This window comes from Aphelocoma coerulescens, chromosome 15, assembly GCF_041296385.1.
Source record: "Aphelocoma coerulescens isolate FSJ_1873_10779 chromosome 15, UR_Acoe_1.0, whole genome shotgun sequence".
NCBI classification, from domain to species: domain Eukaryota; kingdom Metazoa; phylum Chordata; class Aves; order Passeriformes; family Corvidae; genus Aphelocoma; species Aphelocoma coerulescens.
Window position 1 is genome coordinate 2,977,938 of NC_091029.1, and position 25,901 is coordinate 3,003,838.

At 40.0% G+C, this 25,901-nt stretch overlaps 1 long non-coding RNA gene across 2 annotated transcripts; it reads left to right on the forward strand.

Moving 5' to 3' along the window:
• On the forward strand, positions 1-24,601 carry LOC138119018 (uncharacterized). Of its 2 annotated transcripts, none has more exons than XR_011155362.1 (7): positions 1-84; positions 1,589-1,805; positions 2,675-2,815; positions 5,180-5,309; positions 10,410-10,522; positions 17,285-17,416; positions 24,405-24,601. It is a non-coding gene; the product is annotated as an uncharacterized lncRNA (long non-coding RNA). The 2 variants fall into 2 exon arrangements; XR_011155361.1 differs by lacking the exon at positions 24,405-24,601 and adding an exon at positions 20,680-20,866.
• Positions 24,602-25,901: the final 1,300 nt, after the last annotated feature.

The window sequence follows — 25,901 nt, forward strand, 5'->3', positions numbered from 1 at the left end:
TCTACATTTCCTTCACAGTCCTTTCCCTGTCTTTCTCGAGAAGTGCAGGACCACTGCTGCTGGCCAGTGAGGACTCCTTTGCAGGTGATACCTTCCAAATCCTCTGACAGCTACACATTTGAAAAACATTTGCAGATACAATTCATGGTCTAGACAGCACAGTGCAGAACGAGCTACAAATACCCATGTAGACACTGCAGCAGAAGCAGTACCTGCTAAATTTGGCATCACTTGAGATCATACAAATTTAGAATTGTGAGTTGAAATCAGTGTTGTTTCCCATCGGTCTGCAAGGATTCATAACGCTTTCCATGACATTCGTCTTGCTTCTTAAAGAAGATGGTTATCTAAAGGAGAGGGTTATCTAAAGATGGTTATTTTGACCCAAATCAATATGACAGCACCTCAGCTCTGCCTGAACAAAACGAGCCCATGAAAGCTTCCAGGCAATTCATGCTTCCAGCAGGTGCAGAGAGCTTTACATTCTCCATTTTTAAGGAAGGAAATAAATTCATTTTGCTGCTGCAAAGTCGCAGTTTGTTATTAGAGTGGAACCCCTCTGAGTGGTACCTGGGAAAGAAACACAACAAACTGGGGCAGTTTTGGCCTTGTTGAAATTCCATTCACATAATGGAAGTATATATTCACTACTATCTTTTTTCACTGTAATATATTAAGAAGAAGCAGCCAACACATCAGGCAGCAGCATTAAAACAGTTCCTGTAATGCTTACTAATTGAAGTAAATGGGAATTTGGCCTGAGAGAGGACTGCAGGATGCTTTCCTTCAAATTGCAATAACATTAAGTCATCCCTACTGCTGCAAAGCAGATTCACAGCAGAGTTACTGGTCATAATGTGAATTGTCTCTTGCTGTACTCAAACACATATGTTTCGTAGCTCAATTTTCAAACAAGATTAATAGTTTTGAGTGGAGCTAAACTCAGCATGGAAGAGCACAACATAAAATGCCAGTTGTTGAGCCAATACACATGAATGCTGACCTGCAATAGGATCTCTTTCAGTGAACATAGACAAAGTGAATATTCTGCTTAATTGTGCCAAATTATGTCATGATTTTTGCCAACTGGCTAATTGCCTAATGGGGCTTATGTTGAGACCACCAAGCTCATTGCTCTCATCACCCTGGCTGATTTCAAATACAAGTCTTCATGAGTGACAAATGGGGGCATTGTTTCTTCCTCCCACAGTACTATTTTATTCCTCTGAAATTACAGTTATTAAAATGTTTCAGCCAGTTGAAATCTACTAAGGCATATTAAAATGCTGCAAAACTGCTGTATCAAAGTGGAAAGGTTTTAAATCTGCAGTTCTGTCATAGGATAATGCAGTTTAAATATAGTAACTATTTTTTCCAGTCAGCTTGCTCTTTGAATTCATGGTATTATGTCAAAGGGGTTTTTTTTGACTCTCCCCCCTTTAAGAAGCTTATAGATTAAACAGCAAAATGCAAAAAGCACTGAGACTAAAACAGTTACACAAACCCAGCAGAGAAATCAGTGATAAAATGCGAGTTTGGATGTTGATGAAGATAATATGACTTTATTCTGAATAATTTTTATTCCTAGGCAATGTGCCTTCCTGTATCAGCAGCAGGTAGAATTTGACTTCCACTGAGACTGAGAGACTGTGAACACAAAGGATGGTGTTGCTGCTGGGAGATTTCTAGAACTGGATCTCTGTTCCTGCACAAAGAACTCCTTGCTGCCTTGGAAGTGTAAAAGAGGCACCGAGACAGAGTCTGAGTTCAGTGACAGTAGCTATGAGAGATCACTGTTTGGCTTGGTAGATTCCTTATTTTATTTTTATATCCTATTCATGGTCATTTGGTTCATCTCCGAAGACTCCATTAGAGTATTTGCCACAATAATCTCCATTTCCCTGCTTGGAAAAATCTTTCTGTGTATCCCTTACTGGTTTAAGTATGAGACCTAGGAGTATGGGAGAAACATTTTATCAGAACCAAAGTCCATTATCCATATCTGAAAAAATAATTTCTCCTTATTTTGGTGGTGAGTCAGTTCCCTGGACAAGAAATCAGCTGGACTGTTATTTTAGAAAATGCACAGCAACTTTAGAAATAAAACACTGGTTGGTGCCCACATGATTTGAATTCTTATCTCATCCTGACCTGATTTTTCCATCTAATTATGATCTAATTCTGATTAATTTGGCAGCTCTCTGCCGTTTCTTTTCTTCTATAAATATTCCTTGTGGGCTTCTGGATCTCAGTTTTGCTCTCTGTAGATGGGGCTGGGGATACTACCAAGCTTGTAGGGGGCTGCATGGCCTAGCACAATGTTTATGAAATGGTAGTTTGTTGTTTGTAAGGTGTTACAGAATTGCCCTGTATTTTACGTCTGTAACAAGGTGATGGGGTGCCATAGCTGGGATCGTGTTGTGTAGTACTTACCTGTAGAACTTCATAGTGCTACACAGGGTGCACTCAGTTGTGCAATAGAAAGTTGAATTACTTTAGTGGTGGTCATGGGCCACTACTTCCTGAGCAAAAAGTTACTCAGGCTTTGTACAGTAAGACTCTGGTTTAAGTGAACCGTGTGAATTCCTTGTTTTTAAAATGTCTTTTGTTTTTTATTCCCTTGACCCTATCAGTGGCAGTGTTTGTACAACAATAAATATTTCCCTTTTTTCAGAGTTCTTGCATGGTACCATGAACAGATCTACCATGCCACGATCTTCTGTCATTCCATGTATTTGCTGAATCACAAGGAAAAGTCACACTCTCTCTGACTTTTCAAGATTGAAAGGAAGACATGCAGGTGCACTCCATGTAGGTGAGAAGCAATAATGTAAGACTGAACAGCTTTTCTTACTCATGGAGATGACTCCATTTTCAGGCATTGTTTGGGACTAATGGCACATGACTACCACTCTTCTTAGACGTGTGACACTTTGTAATATGACACAAGCTGAAGTTTCTGTGTTTCTTGTGGAGGATTTCCTCTGAACTCACAGGTAGTTATTAGTAATACAGTGAAGTAGCACACCTCAGTTTTCAGACAATGATAAAATTCTTGTATGCCATCAAACAAGCTCTTCTATTGGTTATGGGGTATATTAAATAGAATTTCCAAAATGCTATTTAATATTAAATTCTCGTGAGGTGATTTTTTTTTCCTCTCTGTCATGAAATAAGAACGAGGGATTGAAACCAAGTGCTCTTTTTGTTTTACTGGTTAAAGTCTTCCAGTCTGAACCCTCAGAAATCTGTGTAACCCACAATCCACATAGGTTTTGTTTCTTAAAAGGCAATATTTTTGTGGTAAGACTAGTGGGTACAGTGTGTCTGTCACCTTCCCCTACCTTTCTAAGGTTTTCACAAATGCTTCCTAACATGGGCTATTCAGGAGGAAAAAAGAACCTGCTGGACTGCCTTCATTCTCTATTAATGTGACTCTAACCAAACCTGAACATGTTTTTCTTTAGTGGAACAAATGTTATATTGATCTCCTATGCTTCCATTTCCTCACCTCATTTCTACCACTTAATACAATCTATCTAGGTATTTCACAGAAATGACAGCTTTTTGAAAGGGATTTAAGATCCTAAATTACCTGTGGTAGGTTTTGGTCACTCACAAAACAGAAATTCTTGCAGTTTATCTGCCAGAACTCAATGCTTCCAATATAAGACATCTGGTTTTTTATGCTTTTTTATGCATAGATTTATTATATGTCAATGGTGTTGCATGTGAACTCAAATTATCCTGACCTACAATTCTTGTTCTATTTCAAGGTTTTGGATTTCTAAAAGATTGTTTAACTCTTGGGTGGTTTTTTTTCCCCCAGTTCTGTTAGAAAAAGAAAACCTCCCCTGAGTCATATTTTAAAAATACTGTTAAGCTCTTAAAGCTGCTTCTGCTCCCATGTCACAAAGCATTATTGAAAAGATACTCATTTTTACCACCTACAATTGCTCAGATGGAGAACTTAAAGAATTCTTTTCTACTCCCATGTTGAAACTCTGCTGGCAGCATTCTTGTTCCTAGAAGTGAGCTACAATGATTTTCCTGCTCTGTGCAGGTTGGGCTTTTTGTCAGAACAATGCTAGTGAGCTTATAATTTGATATTAATAACATTAACAAACTTTATTATTATTAACAATAATAATAGTAATGCTGATACTGTGGTTACTCTTACTTGATTATTTGCATTTGCAGCTTTTAATCAAGGGTCTCGAGCATTTCGTAAACCTTAAAAAAATGAAAATTATGTTACAGAATATCCCTGAGAGAACAGGATTGTCATCCCTGTTTCACAAAAACGGGAGCTGAGGTTCAAAGTCACAGTCACACAGTCTATGGCAGAACTAGAAATAGAAATGGTCTCCTGGCTCCCAGTCCTCTTTCTTCTCCTGTCACCCTAAATAGTTTCTAGTGTGGTTTTGTAAGACATTTATCACATGATTTTCAAAAATCATGTCGTATTTGTTAGGGAAAAGTAAAAAATAATTTAAAAAATTTAAAAAGTGATGAAAAAGAGAACATCTAATTTTTGCATGAGGTTGCTGAAATTATTTTAGCCGTTTTATGGGTGATGCCATCCAAGTTTCATGAGTTAATCCTGACCATAAGTACACCTAAAATAGGTATCTTTGCCTCCAGCTAATCAACAGGCTTACTGCCTAAATAATTTATGTATAACCAACTAGTGGAAACTAGATCTTCTGTGATTTCCCTAGACACATATTCCGCATGTATCATGTATATCCTTGCCTATTTCTGATACTCATTTGAAATTCAGTTGGGACATTTCAGAACACTTTTGTGCTCCAGCTGTATAGCTCTAAGAAAAAGCCAGCTGGAGACATAATACAGGATCTTTGAACTGGGTGAAATAATGTTTAGAATCCAAGTGCATAGTAGATGAAGATTCTGACTTTTTCTTAACCAACAATGGGTTAGAATTTTGAGAAATACAGTTCTAATTCTAACACTGGCACATGTGGGTAAGCACTTCATCTCTCTGCGTTACTAATGGCATTTAGTAACAAAATTCAGTTACAATATAGTGATAGGCAGGCAAAGAGATAAATATGAGATATCAGAGGATGATTAAATAAAATGAAAAATTAAATCATCTAATTTTCTTGCTGGAAATGTGAAAAACTTACAGCACCATGCTGTGCTTTTTGGACAGATTTGTGTAATGTTGCCTTCAATGGAGCAGTGAAAAGAAGCTTGGATTGAAGGAGAAAGCAAAAGCATCATCAGACATTGTCCTGCCATATTCTGACTGCAAATTCAAGAATCTCTGGCTGAAACTGAAGGTACAGTACAAACTGTCTATCTGGGGTTCATTGCTTTTATCCAGAATTCCTAACTGGAAAATATATTCTGTCTCTTCTGGATGGCAGCTGCTAAAAGACAATTCTTGTTCCCGTCTGCTCTGTGTGCCAGGAATGCTGTGGACTGTTTACTGTTCTTGTTGAGACTTGCTGCAAAATTAGGGCCACGTCTTAGCTTCAGTCAGCCATGCAGGAGTGGGAGGAGGAGCACCGGGTACTCCAGGAATAATTTAGGTGTGGCAGCCAGAAATTTTGCAGCACTGAAAGAACACAACAAGCATTCTTGCTACTCCACTGCTGGCTGGTGCTGCCTTCACCTGGGGAGTTTGTGGCAGCACTGAAATGGAACAACACTTGTGGAGCTCTTCAGACCTGTGCAAAGGGAGGGAGAAGCACTGTTGTTCCAAATCACAGCATTTGACATGCACCTCTGCCTCCCCAATCCAAAAATGCACTTCCCTTCTCAGAGTTAGCAATGTCACCATGTTCCTCTGTCCTGGTGTCGCCTGGGATAGAGTTAATTTTCCTCCCAGTAACTGGTGTAGAGTGGTGTGAGTGAGGGGCTGCTTAGTGGTGTTTAGCTGCCTGCTGGGTTAAACCACCTCCTATTCCTGTCTTTGCATATTCCATCTCTGCACACTTGAAATTCCTTCAGGCCTGAGCCTCGGGGCAGTGTGTTCAGTTCATGTACCATTCCCAAATGTGAATCTGATTACCTTGCAGATACAAGAGTCTACTCATTTCAAATGTCACAGAAAAAAACTAAGAAGAAGAATTAAAATCTCATTGAGAGTGGTAAAGACATGAATTGTTTCTGGCCTGTGTTCACGTAGCACCTGTTTGTGACAACTGTAGGAAGGGATAAGTGGATTTGCTAATTCATATTTGCTGTGCAGAACTCCCTGCTGCTCTGTAAAGCTGGGAGATCTCCACTGATTAAACTGATCTTTAAAGGCAAGCACCACTTTGAAAAAAAAAGTCCAATCACCAAGCTGTGGGAATCTGGCAGGTATTCCTTCAAAGCCTGGGGATGCTCATCTTCCATAAGAAAACTTGGAGCATTCAATATTCTCATATGTTGAGACAATTTTAGGGTGGTTTTGTGATACCTGTTAAGGCCTCAAAGTACTGGACTTGGGGGCATTTTGTAGTCATTTTATGCTGGATATGATGTGCTGCAGCCATGAACAACTTCTGTGGCTTCTGTGTTTCTTTCTGTACCGACGTTTTGGCCGATGGGAAAGAGATGTCTTTCCACGTGGCATGGGATGTATGCAGCTCATCTCAACTCTTACTAAATGTGATGTCCAGTTTTTTTAATCAAACCCCTAATCTCCTATCCATTAACAATTTTTGTTTGAAAAACTGTGGTTGCCACTGGAAACCATGACATACCAGTTAATCCTTTTGTTTGATCCTGGCTTACACAAGACTGGGTTTTGTTACTCTTTCTGTACATTTTGATTCCTTCTGAATCATCCAAACAAGAGGTCTGAAAGCCATTATACACCAAAGCAGTACCAGTAGTTTATTTTTTTGCTGTTTTGGCTCAAAGAAGCATCAATTCACTTATTCTGATTAGCAAAGAGGCTCAGTTAAATTCATTCTCACTTCAATTCAATGAGAGGACGTTTTCTTTCTCCTAAGTGCAATGAAATAAAAAGCAGAAATTGAAGAGGGGTTTGGGTTTGTTTGTTTGTTTTTGATGAAGAGAATATAAAAATCTTGGGCTATAAATTCACCATGACGGTAAAAATACGTGTCAGATTTTGGGATGGATTGGCTTTGTGCCAGTCAGCACTCCATACGCTGGACCACGTGTTGGCTTCATGAACCTTTTTTACTTTATGCTGCCATAATCTTTATATGTCTGTCCTCTCACAAGCTGAATAAATGTCATGTAGGACATTCTGTCCCATCTGTCACAGTGCTATGGTGTGTCTGGATCCATATTGGATTAGTATTGATGAGAGATCCCAGGTATTCTATACAAAACGTGTATTAAGGATGATACATAGGAAGTACAGATATGAAAACAGAGCTCTTTTGGAAATAGCTGCATTAAAGCAGTCTGTTCAAACATATTTTGGAAGGTCATTCTCTTATTTCAGAGATGTTTGGGAGTGGTTTGACATTTTATTAGTAATTGTTTACTCTTTGAGGTGTAAACCAGCTGTTGTGGCTTTCACATGACTAACTATGCAAGGATCTGAGATAAAATTTCCTAATAAATACTTCCAGAAAATTCTAGAAAAAGCTGTTCCAGATATAGAAATGCCTCAATGTCAGCTCCTCCCAGACCAAAAAGTAAGATGCAAAATAGGCAAGGCAGGAATCTCCCTTTTCTGAAGGCGTAGAGTTTCCATATTTAGATCTGGAGTTCCATAGCCTTCCACCTGCCACTGGGCAGAGTGGTGACCATTTGTTGGGTTGCAGGGCAGTGTCATTTCAGAAAGAAATTCCACTTGAAATGGAGAAAGTGGCCATTTTTGTGAGGTATAGATTCAGTTACTTGCATGACAGCTGCTTGCAGAAGTAAGCCAAGCACTTAAAGGAACGATTATAAAGATGCAGAAATTCTCAACAAACCACTCAGCTTTCTTTTAACTGGATTCACACAGAAACAACAAATAATTAATTGAGGCCAAAATACATGTCGTACTGAGTTTGCATTAGCTGGAAGGTTTGGAAATAATTAAGAGCAAAACTGTTAATACTCCATTTAAATAGCTGCTGCCTATCTGTCCAGTCTGAAAGCCCAATCTGTTGTATTCAATCAGCTTTCAGCTGCTACTTGCCAGCAGCCTAATTCCCCAGTCTTGTCTCTGTGCTGTGCTTGTGCATTCCACTACCTGCTAAGTTAAACCCCACAGTCCTGGTGCTGCATGGAGATTTCTAGTGCTATTCCAACTATCCACACTGGGTCAGAATATATCCCAAACCTGGGGCTCTGGGTATCCACCACGCCTGGTTCCAGTGGAGCACCACATGGGGGAAAGGGGAGCAGCAGCTGTGTGGTTTAGCTCCTAGGATTAGGGCTGTGCTCATTCATACCATTCTCTGGGCATTTATGCTGTTGACCTGCAGTATTTTCACCTCTTTTTTTTAAGTGATCTAATGCAGAATAAGTTGCTCCCCCAAACTGCTGTTAACCATGGCCACACTGCAGGTTGAGAATATATCTCAGTTTTCCTACATCTCTCTGCACTTGTGTTGCACATTCAATACTTTGGCTGGTCATTTATATTGCAAGAGGACTAGAAGGAAATTAATAATTGTACTCTTCATTGTTTAGCTTGTGCAAGTTTCTGTGCAAATTGAGAGTGAGACTACAGGGGAGTCTCTGCTTAGCCCTGACAGTTCTAAAGCTGTGTGGGGAGTGTGGAAATACAGTGCAGTGAAAGGTGTTTGCAGCTGAAGAGGTATTTTAAGCCTCAAACCTGTACCACCAGTTCTTTGCTGAGAAATGTGTGTTAAAAATGACAAAGTTCATTGCACAGGCATTTGGAAGGCACTAAAGAGCAATCCATTGACCTTTGCAGATTAAGTAAGGCATATTGTCATAAGGAAGTGCTAGCTGAGCAACAAACAGCAAATGCACACACTTATCCTTCATTAACCCCTCACTGGAGGCAGTCAGGATTTCCTGATCCGAACGTGGTTCATGTTCTTGGCATCTGGAGTGTTTTCAGTGGGCACATCTGTTCTCTGAGCCTGTCAGAGGATGCTCCATGCTCTGCCTGCCTTTTTTGTCCCTGAAAGTATACCTAGGCAGGAAAGAGGGAAGAGGGCTATGGGGATGGGCGTGCAGATGGAATACTGAAGGCTCTGTGCTTGGCTCCTGAGTCCAACAGAGGCCTCAGTGCCTGTGTGCCTCAGTTTTCACTGAATTTAATTGGACTGAAATGTTTGCAGAATACACAGAGAAACTTCCACTTGAAGGCAGCAGCAAAGAGCAGTTTTGCTGCTTTTGCAGAACATTTGTATTATAGAAAGAGGACATGAATGAAAATGAACCATGTGTATAATTCAGAATTTGAGTGCAATAAAAATTAAATATGTTCTTTTTTTTCTTTTCTAATTCGTTAGCTCATTTATTTAATTTATCAGAAAAAAATTATAGAAAACTTTTTTTCTGGACAATGAAATAATCTGTTCAAGTACAAATGAATATGTCACATTCTTATATTATTTGCAAGAAGATGAATGAGTGTGTCTCTCCTTCTCCAGCCTTTCTTCCACTTTTCTAATTCTTCAGGAAGATTATTTTCAGATTCACTGTGTTGCTTTTTCTTTATGTGGCTTGTTGCACACTGAAATAAATTTGCCATAGTCTTGCTTACACAGTGTTTTAAAAACCACTTTTATTTAGAAATTCTTGGTACAACATTACACATTCTCAACAATTAAATCAGTGAAAAAGAAGAAAAATTCTGTTCATCAGTCTTAGCACTTGAACTCATAATTGTGTGTCAGATGTGGAAAAAAAAAAAATTGGAGCTCTCCAGAGTCCCTGGACAGGAGAATCCCTTTACCAGGACATTGAGATAATTTATCTGGGTGACTTAGAAAAAATGCTAGATAAGACTGAAATTTGGAGAGGCTGAGCATGTCCAGTCTCAGCCTTTGGATTATCAAGAATAAATCCAGCAACTGGCATGTGAATATGTTAATGCTGTAGATTCTAGCATGGAAACAGGAAACTGTATTTATGAGGCAAAAATATATCAGAGATTAATTCAGTTCTATATATAATATATACATTTTACAGATACAAAATCTTTGCCAAAACATGCATAATTTGCAAGTACACTGAAGTTGGAAAATGCCAGAATAAAGGTTGCCTTTCCATGTATATGCCCTAAAGGAATCTTTAATTACAAGATTCCTGGCTTCTTTTTGTAACACTGAAATTTTATCATTTCAATGCGTGCTTGATTTTGAAGTCTTAATATTTTCTCTTTTAAATAAAGACTTAGGGATGCATTTCCCCAGGGTTAAAAGAAAAACAACAACATTGGAAAACAACAATATTCCATCCTTCTACCATCACCAGACTGCAACCTCTCTGTGTCTTCCCAGGAGCCTCCTGAGCAGATTTACCCAATGCTGGTGTGGTGCTGGAGCCTGAGCAATGATCCCATGTATCTTCTGTCATGTGACAAAGCTACAGCTGTCAGCAAGAGGACTGGAAGGTGAGGCAGCACCTGAGCAGAGTTTTAAATTAGTTACTTATTATTGCTCTCTCTCATCTTTTTCATTATAGTCCATATTGTGCAACCATTATCAGCCTTGCTTGGAGCAGCCACGTGAATTTCCCGTATGCACAGTCACTTCTACCCATGCAAATGAATGTAAAACTTTGATTTCTGATTTGCTCACATTTTACATCTCTTTGCACTTGGTTTCTGCAGCTGTGAGTGATAGCACATAGTGCTACAGCCTGCAAATCCAGGTCTGTGTGCTGAGGAGGGTCCCACTTGAAGCTGATTGGTTTTCCTCGTGGCTGTTAAGTCAGAGTAGTCACACTGACAGCACAGAAGTTGATAATGATTTATCACACATCCAGTGCGCTAATCATTATGCCTCATTGTCTGCCTCTTTCTACTGTGGATTGAAAAGTTTTGATCAATAGTGGCACCATGCAAAGCCTCATAAAATGTGTACATTTCCTAGAATTTCTTTCCATGTTTAGGTATTTTATCTCTATGACCAAGGGAGCAATATTTCAAATCTCTCTATGCACTATAGAAATGCCCCAAAACTAGTATTTACCTCTGCTGCACTAAAAAGGCTGTGCATTCCCAAATTTCAAATAGAAGAGGAGGGTTGAGGACTCTGGAGCCTGATTCCAATGAGAGAGCTTAGAGGCAGAAAAACATCCTACCTGTGAAGACTCAGCCAGAGTATGAGAGGGTTAAATACTTACTTTATGTTGCTTTTTTAGTTGATTAATTTAAACCAGGACTGTGCACCTGGTACTGAAACTGCAAACTGAAAGTTCTCTTTGAGATCTGGAAACAGCAACAGGCTTGCTTCCATAAATAATACTGAAAGTTAAACAGTGATTTCACAAGGTCCAGGACGTAGTATAAATAAGAAAGCAGAAATATCCAGGAAATCCTTAGTTAACAAATGTTTTGTTTTAAACATTATATGCTTTTCTTGATCTCTGAAAATCATCTTCACAGTAGACAGTAAACTGAGAGAAGTAAAAAGAAAAATTTTCTCAGACTTGAGCAAGATATTTTGTCATACTGAAAGAAGGGTTTGTTCTGGAGCCTTTCAATGTTAATCCAAAAGCTCACAGACCTGGTGAAAGGTTAAAAAGCAATGAAATACTCTATTAATGACACCAAGCTTGTGTCAAAAAGTTTCAGATGCTGTATGCTGGCACCACATATCACAGCATTCAGCAACTGCAGGAGAATGGATTAGTGCAATGCTTGGAATTGAACCATCCCAAAGGGGTTTTTAGGCATGTTGGGCCAAATTCAGCCAGGAGGTAACTGCATAGATTTGACTGGATTTATACCCAGAAAAATGTGGTCTTTTTTGTTGTGGCCAAAATTTAATGCTCAGGTTAAAACTGGGCATCTGTACAAAAGTTGTGACTCTTGTTTTTAAAGAAATAATTTAAAATGTCATCCAGTTATTTCAGGTAAGCACGGGTGCTACTTCAGATCAGTGATTCTGCTGTTTTCATTTTTGGCTTCTAGACCAAACTGGGTTGCTGAAAAGTGAAAAGGAGGGAAATGGGAGAAATTCTGCAAAACTTTTTCCACGTACAGAGTACACCACTTGCTGTTTCTATGTCCCCGTTGTCCTCAGGCCACCCCATTCTAGATTCAGGACCTGTTTCAGTCACAAGTGTTCCTGTTCTGTCTAAAGCATCATCTCTGTCTGGTATTTATTACATAGTCCAGTGGACTGAACGACCTGTGAGCGGGACAGATGCCAGAGGAAAACAAGCACAGGCTGGGGGCAGCCAAAAACCTGCTGACATTGAGTCATTGAGAAGCTCTGAGGGGTTTTGTCCTGGTTTGGTTTGTTTATGCTTTTTTCTATCTATGTGGTTTTTGAAAACCACAAATTCTACTCTGGAAAATACATATTTTGGCTTTGTACAGGTTTCTAAATTCTGTTCAGCCCACTCAGCAGTATATTAACTTCTGCCATATGATTTGTTTTTCTCTTACGGTCTCCATGGGAAAAAAAGATGTTGGAACTGTAGTCCTTGTTGTGTGATGTTTAGGTTTATTATTTCTGTTTGCATTGCATGTAAATGAGGGAAAGAGAAAAGTAGCCATGAGCTCCTGGGCAGCTTCAGGAAGCCTGGTGCTTGTACAGAGCTGATGTGAAGTGTGGCAGCGGGCAACCGTTCCTGTATCAGAGGGAAGGATTTTCCTTACCCTGTCTCAGAGCAGTGGGGAGGCATTTCAGCAGCCATTACAATAATTTCTTAATCTCAGGAGGCTCAGAGTTGCTGTAGCAACCTTTTGCTAGATAGGAATTTGGCTGGTGAAGCCCCACAGGAATCTGCTCCCACTCTTGCCTTACCTCTCACATCACTGGTCTCAAGTGCCACAGAGAAACCCCAGCTGTGAATCAGGCAGGGTGAGGGACCCCTTCCCACAAGTTCCTCACAGAACTTTCCCCTAATTCCTGCAATCAGATGCTTTTTGACAATTTTCCGTGGAGACGGAGCTTTGCTGTGTGTATGGAGTTCTTCTCTGCCTGAACTTGAATTGTAAAAGTGGTCATAGTAAATTTTGTGCACACAAACAAGCCCTTACTCATGCACTTGCAGATCCAGACAGTGAAGATGCAAAAGCAGGGAGTGCTGTTTGAGAGATCGGTGTGGGAAGTTGGACTGGGAGGCAGCAGGAGCTGTGGTGACACAAAAGAACTATTATAAAGTCACCGAGGGGATCAGGCAGATGGGAGCAGACTTGAGTAGGAAGGAATACAGACAAGGTCCCCAAAGCCTGTTACTTAGATTTGGATAAAAAATGAAGTGTGAAGTTGGTCAGAGCATGAGGGGATGCATCACTCCTAAACCAGTTCCTTCAGAAGTGTGAAGTAGTTTCTGGAGTAATGAAAGACAGTTTTTTGGCCTTCCAAATTGCTGTATGGTTGAGAATAATATTTGGGAGGTTTTATTTATAAATAATTTTGCCCAGTGGTTATAGAGAAAAGACAGTCCATATTTTGGACTGTTGCCTCCTATTTCTAATTCTACAGATGACTGACATTGTCAAACCACAGGCCTGGGTGCTGCCTTCTGCTGTAACTCTGGAGGAGGACATGGCATAACTGTTGTTTCCCTTTTATATATTGTTCAATGATTATTACTTTTGAGCCAGGGCACGTAGGGCCAGTTCCTTCCCTGGTTTCCTGCTTCTACTCCCAGATCTGCTTCTGTAAGTCATTATTAGTCTGCTTAGACTAAAATACCAGTCACAGAGCAGGTACCAAAATCAGTGGTAAGTTGAAATAATTTGCTGAGCTGAAGAACTGGGTGGCAGAGGAGCCAGCCCACATTCCTTTTTGCCAGCTGTGGTGCAGGGCTGCTGCTTCTGAGAAGTAGAAAGCTGAGGAAATTCAGTGTAAAGCTGTCCAGCAAAGGGAGCTGTGGAGAGCTCCATGCTCTTGCTATACCAGAGATGCACCAGCTTAACAAAAAATACTGAGTCGGTGAGGTTAAACCAGGTTGAATCCCTAATGTTAATGCAAGATTTAACTCTTGCAGATACTATTTTAAGTGTACAGGCAGTAACTAAACACAACCAACTGTGAAAAAAATGTTTAGTTTGTGCATTTAATGATTCTCACTGGTTTAAAGCCCAGGTAAAGCAGGGCGAATTCCAGAAAAAGAATCTCTGTTTTCTTTGGTTTTTTTTTTAAACCAAATACCTTCCAGTCTGAAGCACTTTTTAATTATGCAGAGAAGAAGAAGATCCATCCTGGCAGATTTCTTGGGCTGCAGGGAGCTGTTAGGCCTCAGACAGAAAATGGGCCCATGTATGGTTATAGTCAGCCGAATGTGTCGCTGAGTGGCAGCGAGGAAGGCGAGTGGGCTTTGGAGAGCTGACTGATCTCCGTGCTCTAGCAAAGAAATCAAAACTGAATATGGACTGTGCCCTAGTTAGACTTATTCTAACTACCCAAAGCTGTGTGTCACTTCATGCAATTTGGGCTGCAGCCTGAGCTCTGTTTCGGGGGTGTTGTGTATATGTTTTTTACTGTATATTTTTAAAAGAGCACCCAGTTCTGAGGAATCTATTCCCAGCTGAAGCACACAAGCTCTGGAAAGGTCAGAGAGAGGCATCTCTAGCTTTGGTAAATAAACAAATCTCTTCTCTGTGGCTGGGATGTTGTATTAATAGCAGTAGATTTGGTTTCGCATTGTGGAGCTCCTCCTGTTTCATTGCTATTGAAGATAAGAGAACACAAAATGTTCTGTCACCCTCCCTGTGAGAAAACAAGCCAACAGGCAGAGACTATTATATTTAAAGATATTACTGAGGCAAAGGCTCAGAGCACACAAACACCCAGGTTTATATTCAGTAACTACTGGATACCATCACTGGCACATCAGTAACTCGGCCTTAGTTAATGCCTCGCATGAAAGAGTTTGCAAGACAAAGTCACTGCATGAGAAATAAACTAAAAATAAGGGTTGAGCCTTAAGCAGATGGAAGGGTTGAGCCTTAATTTTTCTCTTTTGTATTTTTCTTAGTGATTCAGTGCAGCAAAAAATTAACAGGTCTTTTCTGCTTCTTAACCTGTGTGCCCACCAGTCTGCTACAGTCAGGTTTACTTCAGCTGGTAACCTGGAGTTATTCCTTCATCACAGGACACCAGGACTGAAGAAGTTTTTCTCAGCAGTTCCTCACAGGAAGATTTCTTGTGAAATTGTAAAACCCCCTAGCTTGGCAGCAAGCATGTGTAAAATAAACTAACAGAGCTGTACCCTAGAGCTTCCCTACACAAGTTCTTTGGGAATAATTAATTCTGGAGTTTCACATGTAGCATATTTTACTTGGGAATACGCAGCTCCTGGGTGGAAGGCAGACAGCCTAGTGGGTAAGAAACGTGATGGGAAGAAATGAAGAATTTATCCTTAACTAGTTGAGATATATGACACAAAGCATTGCTACCCTAACACTGGTCACTATTACATGAGGTGATCTGTGCTCAGGATGTACTTCTTGTCCTTGGTGGCACCGTTGCTCCAGTTGGGCATCAGTCCAAGAAGGAGACAGTCTTCTCCTCTGCAAATAAGCATCTTCTGTTGGAGAGCAGATTGCTCGAGATAAGTAAAAATAAACACGAACCAAATCAGATAATTCTCCTCTCAACAGTAATTTTCCTTGTCCTTGAAATGTCCTCAGCTACAGGTTTATTTGTTTCCCTGATGCTCAGGTAGAGAGTCTGTTCAGAGGGGAGTTATTCTGCATGCAGGAGGCGTTTTGGAAAACTGCACCTCTACATAGGATTGATAAACAAACCAAATGACTCAACAGAAAGAAGTTACATGCAGTGAGATTTTTTCCTCTAGGGGTATTTTTAGAGCAAGAAAATAAAAATATTGGCAGAAGATAGACACCGAAATCACCAAAATTGTTCTCTCTTCAGTCTGACCAGTCTGGAATTTAATTTATGTGCTCGTTGTGGCCCCCAGGTAGCAGTCCACCTTTCTGTGTTGTGGGAGAAAGTCTCAGCTGAGGTTAAGATGCTGCTTGTACGTGTTTGTAAGTGAATATCATTTCCTATCTGCTGCACTCATTGCATTTTACATGAAAGAGGAATTAATTATTTCTTCTAGATCAGCACATATGCAAATTCCTCTAAAAAATTCAAAAGAAATTCTGGGCAGAGACAATGGACTTCTTTGACAGCTACTGATGAGTCTTTAAGATGATTATAAATGTTCAGTGAAAGTAACAATTTTTGTAGTTAGGAATAAAAAAAAGGTAATTGTTCCATATTGTAGCTTCCTTACCATTTGAGAACAACCCCAAATTTAATTCTGCCATCACAGGAATTTTTGGCTGAGTTACATGTGAGAAAAGATTTCCATTTTGAGCATGAAATTTCTTTTAACTGTGATTTCTGATACAACATATGCCATAGAAATGAGGAAAAAATCCCTGCAGTTTGTGTGAGGGCCTTCTGATGCTTCTGAAGGATTCTGTGTGCCTCAGTGTGTTAATGCTTGAAAGGATTTAATCCAGATGGTTTTGGAAAGGAATGAGTTTTATTTGTACCTGATACCAATAAGATTTTCTTTTTCAAACAGATTTAATAGTCATAAGAGCTGTGCTGTGAATAAAGGATTCTAAATAAAATTTAAATCTTTGCATGCAACATTTTTCATTTAATTGCATCATAAGATACTAAAATTGAAATATTTATTTTTATTTTAAGTGATATCATTGTGGAATTTCAAAGCCACAGGTAACCACTACATTTATGTAATGACCACTGAAAAAATAGTGCTAGAAACAGAGAGTATCAATTTGAATTATCCCAAGAATATCATGTTCTTGAAAGGTAACTGATATTAAACACCCAATACATGAGAATAATATGGAAATTAATTCTTTTATAACTTCAGTATTGATCCAGTTTTTGTCTTCCTAAAAATGAATTTGTGTAAAGGGTGTGTGCAGCTGAACTTTTGGGTAGTGATTTTGGCAGATTGAACCTGATATTAAGAACTTCAATCTGTTTGAACAGCATCTGAATTTTCCTTCAAGGTGTAATAAAAGGCAGCAAGCAGCCCCCAACTGCATAAGCAATAAGATAATTGCTGTTCTGCTTGGCAAGGTCATAATCTGGTTCCTGATTATATGTTAATGGCAACAAATTAAGATACTTCAAGATGATGAATGTCCAACAACATTATTTTAGTATTCCACGTGCCTGAAAATTGTCTCTTTTCTTGCAAGAATGAATCCTGTTCCCTGAAATGCAGCTGGAGAACGAGGGCAGATCAGGCCACCCCAGACCTCAGGAGATTGATAGTGTTGGCAGCTGAGGATCTAATTATGGATTATTTGGGTCGGACTCTTTTATCCCAGGTAGGTGTGACTTGATTGACTCAAAAGAGGTTAGTTCATTCAGTTCACAGGGGTTATACTTAGAGCAGGAGTGAATTATTCCCCCAAAAATTGTCATCCTATTAATCTTAAGGAGAGTCTAACAATTCCTGTAAGCAGACATCTTGATTTTATATGGAATTTTAATATCTTAATGATATTGCATGAACTGCTGGCAGTTATGTATGTTATTATTACATTTGCATTAGTTCTATGTGTTTTTAATAAAGCTCAGGATGAAAGCATTTACTCAGAAAAATACTGTTAGGATTGTTTCCTTTGCAAACTCTCTCTCTTAATTTTGCAAAGGCAGAGCCCAAACCAGATTGGCACAGTCTGCAATCCTTAAACTGACCATAAACAAGGCACATGGTGATGTAGGGTTTATTACATATTTCAAATTTTAATTGCTTAGGAGATTGAAAAATATTGTCTACTTGAATTACATAATAACCCACAACTGGATTGCAGTATTTTGGTGTTTTCCACAGTTTCTTGCATAAGCATTTTAAAATCTCCCCACTCATATTATCTATCAATACACAGAACATGTACAGTGTGTCTGGGAGTTTTTGTGACACTAAATAAAAGTCATGAAGTCCTGCCTTGCCACGAGCAATGCCCCGTGTAAATGATGGGGTGCACTAATTAGGGCAGTCTGAGTTCCCTTTGTTTGTTCCAAAATCCTGTGGAGGAACTCAGGAGGGATCTGTCCAAGACATTACATCAGGAAAGAGGCTCAGTCTGATTTATCCCATCGTGTAGGCGACACATTTCCAGAACTCTATGTTCCACTTTAACAGATGCATACATTCTCAGAGGGGAGGACAATGAGTTTATGCAGGAAAAAGCATTCCCTGGAAAATCAAAAGCCCAGGTGATCATTCTGCATTTAGTATTTCATTTTCTGAGGCTCACACGAAGGAGAGGAGCACAACCCTGCTGCCAGAGTAACCAGAAGTTATGAGTATTAATTTCCTGCCTTCCAGCACTGATTGCCTGGTAGGCATTTCTTAAGTGATAAAATTTCTGTTTTGTTTTCTGCTATTTAACTCTGTGATCATTCAACATCCATTAGGGGAACAGGTTTTGATTAAGGGAAGATTTCACCTTGGCTTGGGAGCTTTCTAATAAAACACTTGTTATTTTTCTAATTTGTCTTCATACTGTCCCTGAAGCACATTGAGGACAACAGGGACTGCAAACAGAGGTGCAGCTTTGCAAAAGTTGTTTTCTTTGAGGGAAAAGGTAGTTTAGGAAGATCCAGCCCCTTGTTCTCCACGTCCCTTGCTCCCAGCTCCTCACCTGCAGCTCTCCACCCCTTCAGTTTTGCTCTCACAGTTGTTTTGTGGCCATAAACGGAACAACTGAGTTAATAATCATCTTTCACCAAGAGGTTGTGATAAGCCTGACTGTGCAGTCCCACGGAGTTGTGCCAGCACCACTGAAAAAAAATCATTGTCACCATGATTCCAGGCTGGTTTAGACTGAGGTGCCACAGAGCAGGGCAGTTCCACCTCTTCTCTTGAGTTTTCCTGAGTATTCCATGGATTGTGTTGGGATGTGCCAAGAAGCAACTTCAGCTGAAAGCAGAGCTCTCACTACCATCTTACTGAAGGGATTCTTGTTTTGAAGAAGCTTTGGCTGAAGCTCCACACTATGCTATGTAGCACCCTGCAATTTAAGAAGCTGCACCCAGTTTTGGGGGGTTTTTTTTGCTTCCTCTTAGGTTCCGGGTGCAAATGATTGCTGGGTTTAATCTCCTGGAAACCCACATCCTCCTTGTATTCAGGGAGCAACCACAGTGTTGAAGGCAGGCTTAACCCATGCTCACTTAGTGTGTGCTTTTCCTCCAGCCAATAATCACCCCCAACTTAATTAGCTAATGCTGTGATTGGGGATTCAATATTTATGCACCAGGGAAGCCATAACATTGCAAACCTCTCTGTTGAATGCCCTTATATAAAAACTGATGTACCCATATGGATTATTTCAAATAAAGATAAATTGCATTAGGACTGTGTGTTTGCAGGTAAAATTGGCTCTGATGCAGCTGCTGTATCAAAGAAAAATTCCTTTATTATGAAACTCCAGTATCCATGTCTCTCCTTGTAGGATATAATACTGGAAACATTGCTGAGCCTGTGATGAGGAGTTCATCTGATTCTAAATGAACTACTCAGTAACAGGCTGTACATCTTGCAAGTAAGGAGAACATCTCCATCAAAGCATTTTGCATTGGTTTTAATTTTTTCTGTTGTCTAAAGAACCTGGGTTCGGTATTATTTTTTTTTTTCCCCCAAATGTCTAAATTTTCAAGACTTTGCATTATAAAGTTGTGGGGGTTTTTTAAATGGGATTTTTTTTTTCATGAAATGATATGAACATTTAATTTATTTTTTTTCTGTTGACACTGAATTTTCTCATGGGGAAAATGTTTTTATTCCCCTGTGGTATATGCTTGTATCAACAAAAGTTTTTGTTTAAGGCCAAATTTATCACACTAAATAGGAGCTTTCACCATTGACTGGGTTATTCATTAACTGAGGTTACCCTGGAGTTGTTCTCATGTGTAAAAGCAAGATTTAGTGCTCAGTGATAAATCTGCTGCTCTTCTATTTGAGGGCTAATCCAGCCAATTCCAGCACACTGAGGAGCAGACAGAAAAGCAGAAGCAGCAGCTTTGTCCACAGCTGCCTGGGGCAATAAACCAGAAACGCAAACTCTCCCATCCCTTACCGTGCTCCAAGGCAGCCAGTTTTTCTCTGGCAGCTCTTTCACATTCATGCATCTTTACAATTTTTGAAGACAACATTGAGTAATATTCAAATAATATAATATTAAAAATAGCTTCATTTCCTCTAACTCAAATGTACCAAGAACAAGCCCACAAATACCAGTTTGCCCAAAGTGTTGTATCCTGGTTCCTAAGTGAGACCCAACCTTGTGTGCACAGATGCACACACACAGGGCTTCTCCTGATCTTATCTCTCTGGCATTACAAAAAGATCTCAGGGTAGGAGAAAAATCTCACATTTCATTTTGTTGACTCCATTAGCTCCACAAAGCTTTTTATGTTTGAAATTCCTTGTTGCAATATAATTAAAAGCACCTTCAGGAATTGGCTTTATGTCTGTCTGTATCATATTCATTTATTTGTATCTGTTCTGATCTTCCCATTATACTTTTCAATGAATTATCACATCACAAATGTACAGAGATTTCACTCCTGAATTTCTTTTCAGGCAGTGGCAGGGTCAGCTGAGGATACTCCAAGCGAGGACACTGACTCGTGCGCTGGGAAATTCGGTGACGTTTGAGATGTCATTCCTTTGTGTTCCAACAATCCAAACCTCGGGCTAGGATGGGAGTTTGGGGGTCTGAACAACAATATTCAGGATCAGACGCAGGAGGTTTCACAGGGACATCAGGTTGGGAATCCTGGTCATGCCCTGAGACCACAGCCGAGAGACAGGGATTGGATTCCTACTTCTGCTCCTGTTCTGCTCCAGAGTGGAGTTTGTTAATCCAGAAAATACCATCAACAGCAGCAACTTGTTGATCTGGCTACGTGGCCAACAGAATTTACTAGGAGTTGTTTGTCAATTATGTTGAGATTCCGTGATGGGAGTTGCTACACCAAATAGTTTCTTTTAACCTGATTTGTGGATGTGCCAATGGAGTCACACAGATTCACAGGATCAGAGTCGCTTCTCTTAAGCTGTCCACAAATGCTTTACATGACAATGCCATAAAATCAGGGAACTGGATATTCTGGAGTTAGAACTTGAGCCATCAGTCACAGTGTAACAGAGCTATAAAAGTGTGCATTGACATGGAGTGTGATCAAATTAATATAAACAATATACTCCCAAGCATATACCACTTATCCCACATAGATCCCACTGGCAGATTTGGTTTCCATGTTATTCCTTGGATTTGATCATTAGGTAACACGGGGCAACATTAATATTGAAGGAAGAAAATCTTGTACAGGATAAACGACAAGAACTTTCACTCTGTCAATTCTCCTTTTATTTCCAGCAGTGAAACTGCATTATCATCGCCACAAACTAATCCCATTTTGTCCCTGAGTGCAGGAGATCTGTAGCAGAGTGATACAAATGAATTAAACTATATTGATTGTATAGAAAATTAAGTGCAAACTATTTAGCACATCCTAAGTGATTAGATGCAATAAAACGTTGCAGAGACGATTGCACAGCTGGCAAACCCAAGTCAGGAGAGAACAATCGGCCGCTCTGGGGGAGCAAGGACCTGGCTCCAGACCTTGGCTCTTCCACTGGGAGCCTGACAAACACCCTTTGTGCTGGAGAGGACAGGTGTCAGCCCCGTCCCAGCCCTTTCCCACTCCCCATTTAGATTTTACATCAAGTCTCTGTGAGCTCTGCCTTGAAATCCCATTTTTCTAAGCAAAGACAAAGGCAAATGCCTTTTATTGGCACTGGTTCCAGAGGAGCAAAGGTGTTACATAAAGGGCTGCTGAGATTTTGGATTACACAATATTTTTAAGGGGCATGTGATACATCAGAGACTATTTATATGTACATTTGAAAGTAACTGTTGATTACCCGAACTAATTCTTATCCTAAACAGATCCACCACTAAGAAGGTACAGAAAAACAATTCTGCAGTAGCATAAAATTAAACTGTCTTGTTTGTGGGTACACGAAAGGATTAAAGAGTATAATTTTACTCTCTTAGACCAAATGAATTCCTAAATTGGAAAAGCAGCTCTGTCCAAGGTCGCCTCTGTTGTTTCCAAAAATATCTCGAAACAAACGCAAGAGGGGCACTTTGTTGGGTGTTATCTAGACATATATAGTTTCAATCAAATTCTTCAACAAGTGTCAGAGTAAAAGTCAAACATTTGTCTGACACTGCCAAGTCACCAGCAAGTGAATCCCCTCAAAGGTTGAAAATAAATTTGATAACAGAATTATGAATTATGGGATGTTTTCTCTAAAGAAAAAGCCACGTTAATTTGGGGTTGTATTGTAAACACCTTTTAGACATTTCATAAAAGGGTTGTCTAATTCTTTCCACAACACTGGGTGAAGTGATACAAGGTTGCGTTCATGACCCCAGGAAAATATTTATAGTGCTTTTTCCAGTATATAAGTTCCCCCTTTCCCTCTCTTTGTGTTTTATGATCAACCTTCAATTAAACCAAGAAGCAAAAAAGAACCTTCATGGTATGAGATTTTGAAGTGGTGCATTTCCCATACAAATGGTTGAAGTGCAGCATAGTAAACAAAAACCACAAAAGGAGCAGTAACACAACAGCAAGAACCCACTGTGAGTGAGCCACACTCCATCTCACTGTTAGAGCCTGGTTAGGAGCTGTGGGAGATGTTTTCTGAAGGAGATTTAATGTCAGGATGATGCTGTCACTGCCCAATTTTCCTCACTGCCCCGGGAACATTAACTGGCTCCTTCGCTGCTCCCTGAGCCCACGGGAAGGGGAAATGAAGGAGAGGAACCCTTAGGGCCAGAAGATGTAATGTGAATGTAAAATATTAGTGGAACAGGTTGTCTGTGGGTGACTTTTGGTGTTCTGATAGTTCTGTTTGCTTTTTAACGTGCTATAAAAACACGGCAGGCTCTGAGCACGGAACGAGGGAGATGGGGACAGTGTTTTATAAATACTTTATAAAACCTCCAAGGTTTTAATGCTGCAGTCCACAGAAAGCTGGTTTGGAGCACTACATCATTTAATAGCAGTTGATAAGCAAAATGTACAATTTTAATATTATTTTAATTTTAAATGTTTCCATTTTTAGAATCCCAAGTTAATCAGCCATTTTTGCTCTTGGTAATTCTTCACTAATGGCTCTAAAATTTCTGTGATAACTGCAAAGAAATGCCTAAACCCTGGTTTACTCACCAGAAAATGCTGTAGTAGTGTAAACCAAGTAAACTGCCGAATTATTCATAGAGTTTCAACTGCTGTTTAAAAAAGAGTAATCCAGTTTCAAAAAAACAAACATTAACCCCCCACAAATTTTAATTGCAGAGAAGCATAATGGTTTTTAGGGTTTTTTCAGTATGAACCAGTTGTAAAATGTATAAAGAAATTGGGAGATTAGTTCCTTCATTATTTCCCTTACTTGGTCATTATTTGTATGTGATGTAAATCTTTATGGTTTTGTTGTTGTTGCTCCCAAAGTGCAAAGCATATTTCCTATTCCATTCCAGGAAAAATAAGTAGGGAGAGAGAAAGGAATTTATCTTTGATAACGGGTAAGATCCCATTTTCCATGTTCCTGTTAACTGCATTTTTCCTGGTATTAGCAAAATGTGCAGGATTTGGCTTTATCCTATTTCAAGAGTAGACTTAATTAAGTGCTTATTGTATAAATGAGTGGGTTTAGAACTTGAGCAGTTGCAATAAAATTTAGAAGCTTTAAAATGACATCTTCTTGTGTAATAAGAGACTGAACTGAAGCAGGAAAATAGACATTGACTCGAGTAGATCCATTTGCAGGAAAAGAACTGCAACTCCTGGCTTTCAACAAATGCTGGAAGTGTGTATCCTAATTAGCAAAACCAGAGTTTTTTCTTTAGTACGCCAAATGGAAGGTCAAAAAAGGGCAAAAATACACTTTTAAATAATAAATATAATTAATTCCTTTAAATACAAGGTAAAGAATACAGTTTTAATCAAATGATAAATGCACTAAATACTTCCAGCACTGGATTTCTGCAACAGCCTCTCATAAATGCCTACTAAAAATCAAACCACGTTGCTCAAGACTTGTTATTTCGATTGTTTGTGCTGAGAAAATCTTCCACAAACACTTAAATTTTGTTATAAATTAGAACATGTCCAATGGAACATTGATTTATGTTGGATGAAAGTCGTTCTTTCAGATAATTACTGTTATTTTTATTTGCAGTGTGCTATAAATCTGATGATGGGCCCTTTAATTCCTGCTTGTTCTGTCAGGATGAAGAACGGAGCTAAATCCAGCAGACCTTGTTTTGGCAAAACTCCCGCTGAAGTCAGGGAGGGTTTTGTGAAAGGAAGGCCAGCGTGGTTTGTCTCCCAGTTCCTGCTGATTATTTGGGACATGTTTGCTCCCTCTCCAAGCCCTCAGAGCTGCTCACCCAGGGTGACACCACCACGGGAATCAGGGAAATCAGTGCCAGGCAAGTGTGAAAAATGCCCTTTTCACCCACTGACCTTGGAATAACACGGATTACCTCGGGAGTTTGGAGACTGCCACTGTGAAACTACTGCTGCAGAGACAGGCACTGAGAATTTGGAGAGCCCGCTTTAAATTCATGCTGAGAATTTAAAGAACTTTTTAAATGAGCTGGAAATAGGTCAGATTCTGATTGTTAGAAAACAACTACCCACGTGGGTGTTGCCAGACAGGTGGGACCTTGTGATAAAGTTGTTGATTCGTGTAATACTTCCTTACTGGAACTCTGGCACGGCCATGAGAATGTCAGTCCCGTTCCCATTGCACTGGAGAAAGGCAGCTGAAGGGTTAACGGCGTTCCCTCGGCAGGAACCTCCTGCCGGGAGTGATAACGCCGGGCACAGGGCTTTGCTTTTTACAGGAGCTCTGAGCAAACGCAGGGCCAGAGAGAGAACCCAGAGCCACGGGCACCAGAGCTCCCCTTGTCCCAGACAGGGTGATGGAGAACAGTGTCCCACAGCCTGCTGTGGCACAGCCTTTCTCCCAAGGGGACACTTTCAGGTGACAGCACTCCAGTCTGTGTCTTCAGTCAGTCACCATCTGCCTTCATGTGGGAGCTGGCTCCAGGCTGGCCAAGCACTGCCAGCGAGGGATTCAGGCACTGCACCGAGCCAAAGGGCTCTGCATCGATGGCTCGCTGGGGACAGTCACCAGGCAGTGAACACTGAGCTGCTTCTGGGCCAGACACCAATCAGTGATCCAAGGAGCAGCTCTGACCTGCATTTCCAGCTCCTGAACCAGCAAGACACTGGGAGAACAGATTCCATATTGATTCCATAGGTAGTACGTTATCCATGGGCATCTCCAGGCACTGCTGAACACCTCTGCTGCAGCGTGTTTTGTAACAGAGAGCAGCATCCCACTGTAGGGAAGTCTTGTCAAGAAAGCTCTGGAAATTGGGATATTTAAACATAATAGCAGGGCCTAACCTTCATGACTGTGGGCAACTATACGCATGTGACATCCTGAGTAGTAATCTCCGTGTCAGTAAAGAGATAGAAATAAGTAATCCTAGATTTGGGTAGTGAAGGAAGTCTAAGAACATCCATTTTAGTTATTATAGTTTAAATGGAAGTAAGATGGTACCTCTAATATAAACCAAATAATCTGATACCCAGATGGTAAATGGCTACTCCCATAAAACTGGATGTGCTGCCTTCTCATGCCTGTTTCTGATGCCTGGAACTATTTCATCTCTCAGGTCCATGTGGATCTTGCTGTAGCTCCAAGGACAGCTG